This window comes from Lycium barbarum, chromosome 2, assembly GCF_019175385.1.
Source record: "Lycium barbarum isolate Lr01 chromosome 2, ASM1917538v2, whole genome shotgun sequence".
Classification (NCBI taxonomy): Eukaryota; Viridiplantae; Streptophyta; class Magnoliopsida; order Solanales; family Solanaceae; genus Lycium; species Lycium barbarum.
In genome coordinates this window covers 116,906,932-116,917,200 of record NC_083338.1, presented here as the reverse complement: position 1 = coordinate 116,917,200, position 10,269 = coordinate 116,906,932, and positions in this window count along the sequence as shown.

The following is a 10,269-nucleotide window of genomic DNA, read 5'->3' as shown; positions in this document are numbered from 1 at the left end:
TGTGTTAAGTTTAGTTAAGGCAGTAACTTAATGGAGGTCTCCTGTTGATAATTGTTTGGTCTTGTTTGTTCTTACTTGACTTGAGTTTAGATTTGAGATAGGTTCATGTCTTAACTTGAGGTATTCACTGAGTTTTTACTTTTTTTTTCTTTAAATTTAATGGTTAATGACTGGAGTAGTTGTTGTCACCGTCTATTTTGTCTAGTAATTAATCCCTATAAGCTGATTCTTTTATTGATTAGCCTGGTCTGAATTCATGTGTGTCAAGCTTAGTCAACTTGATTAGTCACTTGTGATGATACTAAGCTTCTTATTCAGTTTGGTATAGCTTGATCTATGAGAGGTTGATTTTAGCTAGTTGAAATTGGTTCTTTGTCTGATACAGGGGTTGTCCCTTTTCTTTCTTTCAAAATTGTATTTAAGACTTATTTGTTTCCTTTTCCTTTGTGTTTGTTTGTTCATGATGAGGTTCTAGTCCCACCCTCTTGAACCTGTTTGTTCATATTGGGTGGATTTTAGGAATTTACTCAATGTAGGCCTATAATTTGAACTGGTTAGGTGTACTTCTAATTAACAAATACTTCCTTGTTTTCTTTGTTGTCTGATAACTACTATTTCCCAAAATAATTTACTTAGAGTTCACTTAAGTGTATATGATTCATTCTTGACTTGTTTTGGTTCTTCTAAGTGGCCTAGAATGTTTACTCATAAGAAAAGACTGTTTTCCACATAAATTTACTTCACCTAGTTATAGGATAAGATATAACTGAGGAAAAGGGTTTGAAAATGTAAATTGAACTTCATTTGGTGTTTTTACTTATTTGATTGAACCACTCTTTTTGGCCAAGGGGTGAAGTGTCAAAACTGTTTTTGATTCTTTTTTTTTAACTCAGTGTTGAGGAGTTTTACAAAGTTAGTATAAGTTTGGTACTTAGTCTTTTCATTTGTCCAGACTAGTAGTGTAAAGTGGTAGTTGACCTTAAAAGAGGAAGAGCTTTGCTCATATGTGTTATGATCACTTAAGGCGGGTATTTTTTCTTAAAAGATTAAGTTATGTGTGTGGTCTGGGCTACTGCTTCAATGTTGTCTTCCTACTATTCTCCTCCTCCCCCCCCCCCCCTCAAACAACCCCCCCCCCCTCCGCTATTTGCCTGAATTTGATAGTCTCTCATTTGGTACAGTCACTTAGTATATTGTAAATCTTTAAGTAACTTAGAATAAGTGAGGTCTTATTTCACTTTGCCTGGTTTTCTTTTGTGTGATCATCTAGCTAATGAAACACTAGAAATTAAGAGAATTGGCAGTTTGTGTCATGACCGTTTCACTATCTATTCTTGTCCTCTCCTTTGTGTCCTTCTATTTTATTATGTACTTATAACATGATCATGTTTTGAGTCAAAAGTTTTGATCAACCAGTCCTAGATACTTGCTTTGCCACTGAATTTCCAAAAGAATTTGTTTCTTTGAACTTATGTTTGGTTTACAGACCCTCTTGTGATGTCTGTGTTCATTGAACCTCCATGTGGATTGATCTTAAGTTACAAAATTGTTTTTCTTCAAACCCTCCTTTCCTGTAAAATTTTAATAAAAATAAATAAGTCTTCAGTGTTCTAGGCTTAACATAGACCGTGATTTTTCCCTTTCTCTGAAAACCTGCAAGTCCTGCAACTTGTGATTTGGTTCAAGCTGATTTTGTGTCATGAAAGTCTTGTGTTCTTTCTTTATACTTGTTTGACTTTACTGTTGTGAACAACTAGCCAATTAAGCGGAGGTCTCTTGTTGATTTATCTTGCTTGGAATTTGATGAAGTCTCATGAATGCGTTTGTGTGTGCATTTTAGACTTGGAAGACATCTAGCCTTAGAAAATGGTGTATTAGTCCTTACATTTCCTGGAAATGCTATGTGCTTTGACTTGTGTTTTCTCCTACTTTGCTTGTTCTCATTCTGAAACTTCTTTTGTGTTACATGGATTTGCATTTTTCAAACTGGAAGTTTCTTTCTTGTTTGACTCCTTTTGTCTTGAAAAAAAAAAATCATTTTCAAATTGTCTTGTGGCCTCCATGTTCACTTGGTGTTGCAATTTGTATACTTTTAAAAAAAAAAAACGCAAAAACTAGGTTGTCTAGGATTTAAAATCCCAAGACTTGTTCTTTTTCATGAAGATGTGCTAAAAACTTATTTGGATTCATTACTCATCCTTTTTACCTGGCATACCTTTGCCTCACCTCTAGGCCATATCTGTGACAAAAGGACCTTTTCATATCCCTTTCTAAAGACACATGTAATACAAACTAGTCATGACTGAATTTTACCTGCCCATATTACATTCACCTGTTTGGTTTTTTCTTTACTGTACCACCTGAAGAATATTGATTTGAAAATTCTAAAATAAGAACTTGACTCTGTGTGTGCCCTGTGTCTGAGGTGATCCTAGCTTAAACTTTACTTGTCCCAGCCTGGCCCAAGAATATAATTTAGTACTGTATGCGTGTATTGGAAACTATTCCTCTTATTTATGTTAAGTGTATTCCTAGTAATTTTGAGTTACTTAAAATTTAAAGTTCCCTTTTTCTTTATAAGCAGTAGCTATTTTATCATCATTATCATGTACATAGTTGTTCTTTCTAGTCGCATACTCTTTTGTGTAATGGATTGCCATGGTTGTACTTTGAGAAAGGTTTGGTAATTCGGAGTTGTCCTAATCTCCCCAGTGTTAGCCATGCCTGGGGTTCTCATAAACCCCTAGGAACTTGTGCGACATCGGGAATATGAGGTTAGGACCCAGTCCCCATACCATATCAAATCCCGAAATTAAATCAATGTGTTGGCCCAGTACACAGAGGGTAAGTATATATACTGCTCGTGTGTGTGTTTAATCATCCTAGTTATAAGGACAGTTAAATATAGACTAACCGCTTTCCTTTTTTCCTTTTCAACCTCTACTTGCATGACCACTCGGGTCCAAACAAGCCCTAATTGGGCCAAAGGCCCAATGGAATTTTTTCATCGAGTCTATGGAGAAAAAATTAGCGAGCGCAGAAGGCCCAGCCATGGGTGAAAATGGCCACTAGGGGCTTGGTACACCCCTAGTTCAAATTCATTTTATTTCTATCTGTGTAAATCATGTATGTATGTAAATGTATGCACCTCATATGATAGTGGGCCTAATGGGTTAGACGTTCTAGGATAATAATTTTAAAATCTCGACAACCTTAACGTTTTCTTAAAATTGGTTAATGCGAACCACCCTCCCCCCCCCCCCCCCCCCTTTTTTTTTTACCAAAAAATAAGTTTAATACAAAACTTGGCATTTTTAGGCAAACAAATAGGCAAAACTAGAACATTAAATTGGAAACAACTTTTGAATAAATAGAGTATTAGAAAAACCCTCCACCATTTTGATAAGTATGGATCATCATTCTTCCTAAAAAAAATCAAATCAGGTCCAACACCCAGGAGCTTTTAAACCAACCAAAAACATGCTTTATTTATAAATTTCCAGGAGAGGTCTTGACTGGGCAAAACGGTTTCAAGGTGCAAACTAGGTATTCTTTATAAACTTCTAAAACTAATGAGTATTCTTTCTTAATAAAAGGACTATCAACTATTTTTTTTCCAAGTAAAATACCCCTCCCTCATCCCTTTAAACATTTCGGGCGTAAAACGGCCAAAAAGGAGTATTTTCAGCCCGGATGTATTGCCCCTCTTTTAATAAAAATGACTTTAAATATAAAAATCAATTGTAATACAAAGTTCCGGATAAGATTGAATGCATCAAAACGGAATGACACAAGCCAAACTATGAGTATAACACTACGAAAAAATCAAGAACTTTGCCTTTTCTCTTCACTTACAAAATAAAATATATTCCCTATATAAATGAGACTATTTATATACAGATATTATAAATCCAAAATTACGATATCTTGTATATAAAGGGGATATGTTCAAATTTCTTTCTAAAAAATGATATGCAGTTTACAAAAATGACAGTTTCTTTGCAAGAATAAATACAAAATAGACAGTTGAGGCAAATACTCATACTTTGGAATTCAAAGGTCAACCATATAGTACGGATCCTTAATACTAGGGTGTTTAACACTTTCCCTAGGGACCATCAGAACCCTTACCTAAAACTCTGGATTACGAAGGTTTTTTTCACGGTATTTGAATAAACCCTTCAAAATCGGTTTTCCTAATTTCCTAAAAATTAGGTAGCGACTCTTTTAAAACAGAGACCGAAAGAGCACCAACGGCTACGCAGTAGCCTTCATGCCCTGAACCCGCGCGAAAGCGAACCGTTACATCCATTAATGATCAATAATGCATTAAACTATTGACAGTGTTAGTATTCATAAGTAAAGTCCGATTCGAAAAAGAAGATTTAAGGTATATAAACTTTCATCAAATGAAATAAGCAAGTGCAAAGATTTATTAACTGAAATTTAAATGTGTGCAAATAATATCCTTAAAAAATGCACATAATTTGCACGTACTTTAATTAATTTGAGAAAAAATGCACATGATTTCCACATGTCTTAATTAATTTGAAAAATACCTTATGAATGAGGAAAATTTATAATTAATGTATGAAGTGAACCACGGAACCCATTATTAAATGAGCTTTTTCAAGTTAGAAGTGTGGATCAGGTGGAGTTATGTGTTTGTGGGTGCTTGGGGTGGGTGGTGTTGGTGTGTGGGTGGGGTAAGGGGTTGGTGGTGTGTGTGGGTATTTTTCAAAATATAGTTTTCACTAACCAACCGAACATAAGAAAATAAGTAAAAAATTTACTTATTTTTTAAGAACACATTTTTTATGAAAAATATTTGTTTCCTACACAAACACATCCTACTTTGGGATTTTAAATCTGCATTAAAAACAAAGGAGGAGAATATCGTCATTGTGTTCCCGTCTTCGTCAGTATTATTATGGTTTCAATATCTTGTAAAGTTGGATTTCATTAGTTCATTAATTGCTCAAATCAATGCCGGAAAAAATGTGACAAAAATTAAAATTTCAATATTACCCACATAAATATGCCCAAACTAATATTAGCTCAAACAAAGAAAAAATTTATCCAAAAAAAAAAAAAACAAGCAGAGAACAACAGAACAAATAAAGGGTATGTTAGTAAGAATATGAAGTGAATTTTAGATAGAAAATAAATGAATTTTTGCCGGTCTTTTGCCAGCTGCCACTCCCTTTAGTGGCGCAATTTAGCATCAGCCGGAAAGTAAGAACAAAAACAAGGATGAAGAATTTTTTAATAAAAAAAGGGAAACCGAAAATAGCAGAACAGGATATAAAAGAGAGCAGAAAATGAAAGACGGACCTTGGAGCATTGCGTCGTAGTGCTGAATCTCCTGGAGAAACGGGACAAGAAGGAGGAAGACGGTGGAATTGCAGGTGATTTAGAATGAGAGTTATGGCGGGAGGGCTCATTCTGGGAATTAATAATCTTAGGCTTATGGTTAAATTATAGCGCCTTCTTCATTTTGCATCATACCTCTGACATTCTTCTTCTTCTTCAAAGAGGGAAAGAGATGAGATGCAAAAAGGAAAAGAGTGCAAATGAATTAATTTTGTCATGGTCCAAATCACGAGTCGTGATGGCACCTACACTGTTCCCCCCTCCCCGTTAGGCGAACCACATTCCCAAAATGTAGAAACAAGTTAAATAATTGGAAAATTAAATAAGAATAAGTTCCTAAATCTTAAATACTTATCATAACTAGAAATAATTAGGGGTGGGCGTTCGGTATTCGGTTCGGTATTTTTAAAGTTCGGGTTCGGTAATTCGGTATTCGGTAGTCGAAAGTAGATACCAAATACCGAACTTTCAAACTTCGGTTCAGTTATTCGGTAATCGGTAAATCAAACTTCGGTTCGGTACGGTATTCGGTAATACCACATTAAAGTCGAAATCCACGGTAATACCCCTAACAGTGGATGTAAAAATGCACTTCATTGTACCTAGCTAAATGCAAAAATGCTTTCAAGCACCAGACTTATCACTTATGCTTTCAACAATTTCTTTTTTCCTCACATACTAGTCATATTTAGATCCGATCTACTCTACAACACCATAGCTACATAGCAATGATATTTTAATCAAACTCTCGTAAAAACAACCTCATACTCAAACTACATAAATTATATCTCCATACACCGTCATTTATATAGATAATGAAACCAAATTAAGCTAACATATACTACTAACCAGCTTTAACGGAAGCATCAGCTTGAGAAATATTCCTCGACATAGCAGTAGCCAGTAAGCAAAGCGATTCCATGTTCAGCAGCAGCAACAATATTAGCCGTAGGTGCATTAACAACGAGACATCCATGTTCAGTAGCAGCAGCAAGATCAACATTATCAATACCAACACCTTTCTCTACAATACTAGCTTTTTCAGAAATCGGGTGTACCTCGAAATTTGTTTTTTTTTTTTGTGTGTTAGAGGGAATTGGAAATGTCAAATGAGAACAGAGAGATTGTGTGTGACGAGTGATTAGGGATTTTAGCCTTTTAGGTCTGGGCTTTGGTGTCTACTGGGTGAAGTGTGAAGTGAATGATGGGTAGGCCTATTGGGCTGGACTAGTAATCTAATACAATGGGCCTGTATATTGGTATTTATTTCGGTATTCGGTATTTACCGAATACCGAACGGTATATTTGTAAAAACTGAATACCGAAACCGAAATACCGAATTTTATATTTCAGTACCGAATACCGAACCGAATTACCGAATACCGAAATACCAAAATAGTCGGTTCGGTTCGGTAATTCGGTTTTCGGTATTTTATGCCCAGCCCTAGAAATAATCCAACATTCTCAAAATCTGGTCAACGGATACAAGAGCGCTAAATACAACCCGGAATACAAGTCTGAAATTGCCCAAAGGCTACATACTTTCTGTCGAGTGCAAAATATAGAATTAAATAAAGAGGTTCCTTCAGGGTTCACGGAAGACCAAGGAGCTCAACCTGAATGACTGAAGGATGTCACCCTCGCGTATCAGTCATTGGGCGCAGAACTAGAGCCTGGATCGTGCTCTGTTCTCAACAAAAAGTGTAGCAAGCGTAGTATCAGCACAACACTGGTACCGGTAAGTATCATTGTGCGACAATGATTAGATAACGCATGAAGAAGTGGAAACTAACAAGTAGCACATAAAGCAAACAGGTGTGGTCACATATCAAAGACAACTAAAGTGTAGAGGAATCATGAAATCAACCAAAGACAGATATCGGTCACCAATGATCAATTAAAATTTATGAGTCGGTGAATGCAATGCAAGTCACCTCTCTCGCTCCATTTTCATTTTCCGGCAAAGACCTCGGAGTCTCTCTGTCACTCGCAATTGTTGACACCTAATTATTTACCTCCCACAATTTAGTTAATATACCCAGAGTCTTTGGATATTAAAACGAGTAAAATGTATATTTTCTACAAGTTAAAATGATTTTATAAAATTATTTAGATAATATTTTGTTATTTCACTTGGCAAAATAGCTTCTATAATACTATGAGTCATTTGGAAATTAATCTACTTTTTTTTTGCAAAATTTATGAGATATCTACTAAAATTAATCAAGGAAATAATTTAAAACAATTATTTTTTAAATTTTTTAAATTATTAGAAATCAATTAACAAGCATTTTCCTCCGTTTAGTTCAACAAATCTGACTAATTAAATAAGATTCATTCCATTTCTCTAATCTTTTAATTTTTGCATGAAGTAGTTGTGTGTCTAATTGTAATTTTATGCTCAAAGTGGCTATAATTTAAATGGGTCAAGTTAATGACTTAAAGACAATTAATTCCATAATTGAAACTTTGCAAAAACTAGCCATCTTTATTTTGAAATTAGCTAATTAGTCGAAATTAGTTTAATTTTGGCTATAATTGAAATAAGATTTATGTCTTTTCTTTAAAATTTGTTATTTAATTCAAATTGCATTTTTTGCCCTCTCATATACGCCTATATACGTGTGTATATACACATGTATACACAAGTAGGCCCAACTCCCCTTTTAATTCAAGTAGGCCGGCTCCGGCCAAATGGCCATGACCAGGCCCAATGTCAAGGCTAAAAGGGGTAACACTCTCATCTTCTCCATTTCACTAGCCAAGCGGCCCTTTAAGGCTTTTTCTCCCTTTCAGGTTTGAAACCCTAGCACCTCCCCCACCCTCTCTCCTCTCTCATATGTCACCGTTGCCTGAAATGGTAATTTTTCAGGTGTACGTCGCCTTTTTCAGCCTTAGCATGGTCGTTTTGGGTGAGAATTTAATGCTAACCCCCTCTCTCCACCAATCTGCTAACCAAACAAGGTGTTAGTTTCATGTTTTCTTTATTGTTTTACAAAGCAATGGTCAAGAGACTGATTTTTCTTAATGGGCTTTGTTGTGTTGTGATTTTGAATCCACAATTTGTAATAACCCATTTAGCGGTTATTGAAATCCTCCACGAACCCTATACAAATGTCAAGCTTCGCATTATAAAAGGCTAGGCTTATTAAAATGTTCTGCGTAAAATTAATTTAGAGTCAAATTCGTAGAAGTCAAATTGTGGGCCCAGGACCCGTTGCCGCAAAGGTCCAGAGACCGCCGCAGCGAATCCGCTACAGTGGAAAGCCCACCGCTGTAGCGAAAGAGCGTGGGCCAGACTCCTATAAAAGCCTTATTTTAGGATTTTGTTCCCACTTTTCTCCAAAACCTTATTCTAAGCCGACTTTTGTGAGGGTTCTTCGATAGGGCACGCGAAAAACTTCGCCAAGGTAAGCCGCCAAACATCGTTCTTGTTCACAATTCGTAAAAGAAATCCTTCCTATAGATAAACTTGTTTTTCAAGTTTAGCATGTATGATTATTTTTTTCTCGTGTTCATAAATTTCCCTGAGTTCTCAGTCAAAATTCGGTTCAGCAACGCATTAGGAGAAGGTTGCAGGCATGTTCGTGGTAGCTGCTCGGAATCGAGGTAAGTTATGATTTACTTGAGTTAGACTTTGATTAGTGACATGTATATATGATGTAGAATTGACAGGAGAAAGCATGATTAGGTCTTCAGACAAGAAGTTCAGTTGGACCTACGATAGGTTGACATTGTTAGCATTAAAAAGGGCATGTAGTAGTGAGAAACTTAGCTAATTGTTCTAAAAGGGGCATTAGTATTGCATGTGTAATAATGGAAGGTCTAGGAGGTTTGGGCTTGATGCGGTTGTAAATTAGTCTTAGTACAGGTTGGATTACGATATGCAAGGTGGCGCGTACATTACTAGAATAATTTACGTTGTGGGTATGCATTATTAATATCGAGTTCTAGTATGACTTCTGGTAATTCATTGGTACATCACTGATTCTGGCATCACTTCGTGTTTATGATTTGATTATGTTCGACTAAGACATTACGAATAATAGCTTGTAATGGGAATTATTGATAAATACATTGTGATGGATAATGCTAATAATAATTGAAGATGCAACATATACATCTACATAAGGCACACTTGATAAGGGGTGACTTTATGGCCTTGTGAACTCGTGGTTCGAGGTTCGTTCCAGAATGAGTGGTATATGGACACCATGGGTCCCCTGCAGGGCATGGCTATTTGGGAAAAACATTACCATTTAGCATGTGTGTACGGGGTTGGCGAGAGACTACATTTATTTCATTGCACTTCCGTGATTATTTCCCTTTTTGAATATACATATATATTTTGTTTGATGGTGTGCATGAGTCTTATGGCATCATGTTGCGGTATGACTCACTTTCAAGTTTTTAAGAGTTGAATACTTTCATAGTAAAGAAATTGTGGCTTCTCTTGCATTTAATGTTTATGTCAGGAAGGGCTAAAAATGGAATACATTAAATTGGGCATTCCGTTGTTCATGGATTGTTGATAATTGTTAGAAGGAATAATCTATAAGTACATAGCAGCTGAGGCTATTCATAATTGTATTACTATTGCGTCTGCCGGTTAATTAATAAGTTCGCCGTGTTGTGGGAATAAAGGGGGAATGTAATCAGTTATGATAGGACGAAGCGGTATGAATAATTTTCCCAATTTTTTATTTTTGAGTTCTGAATGTCTGAGAGTCTGCGAAATAGATGAGGTCGTTAGGTTATGTTATTCCTTATTATGTGATTAAGTAAGTGATATTAATAAAAGGGCTCTGAGTAATTTCATGATACATTGTTATTTAATTGGAATAGCTAATAAGTGTAATCGTTAATTAACATATATGTTTATTCTGTTTAATTTTA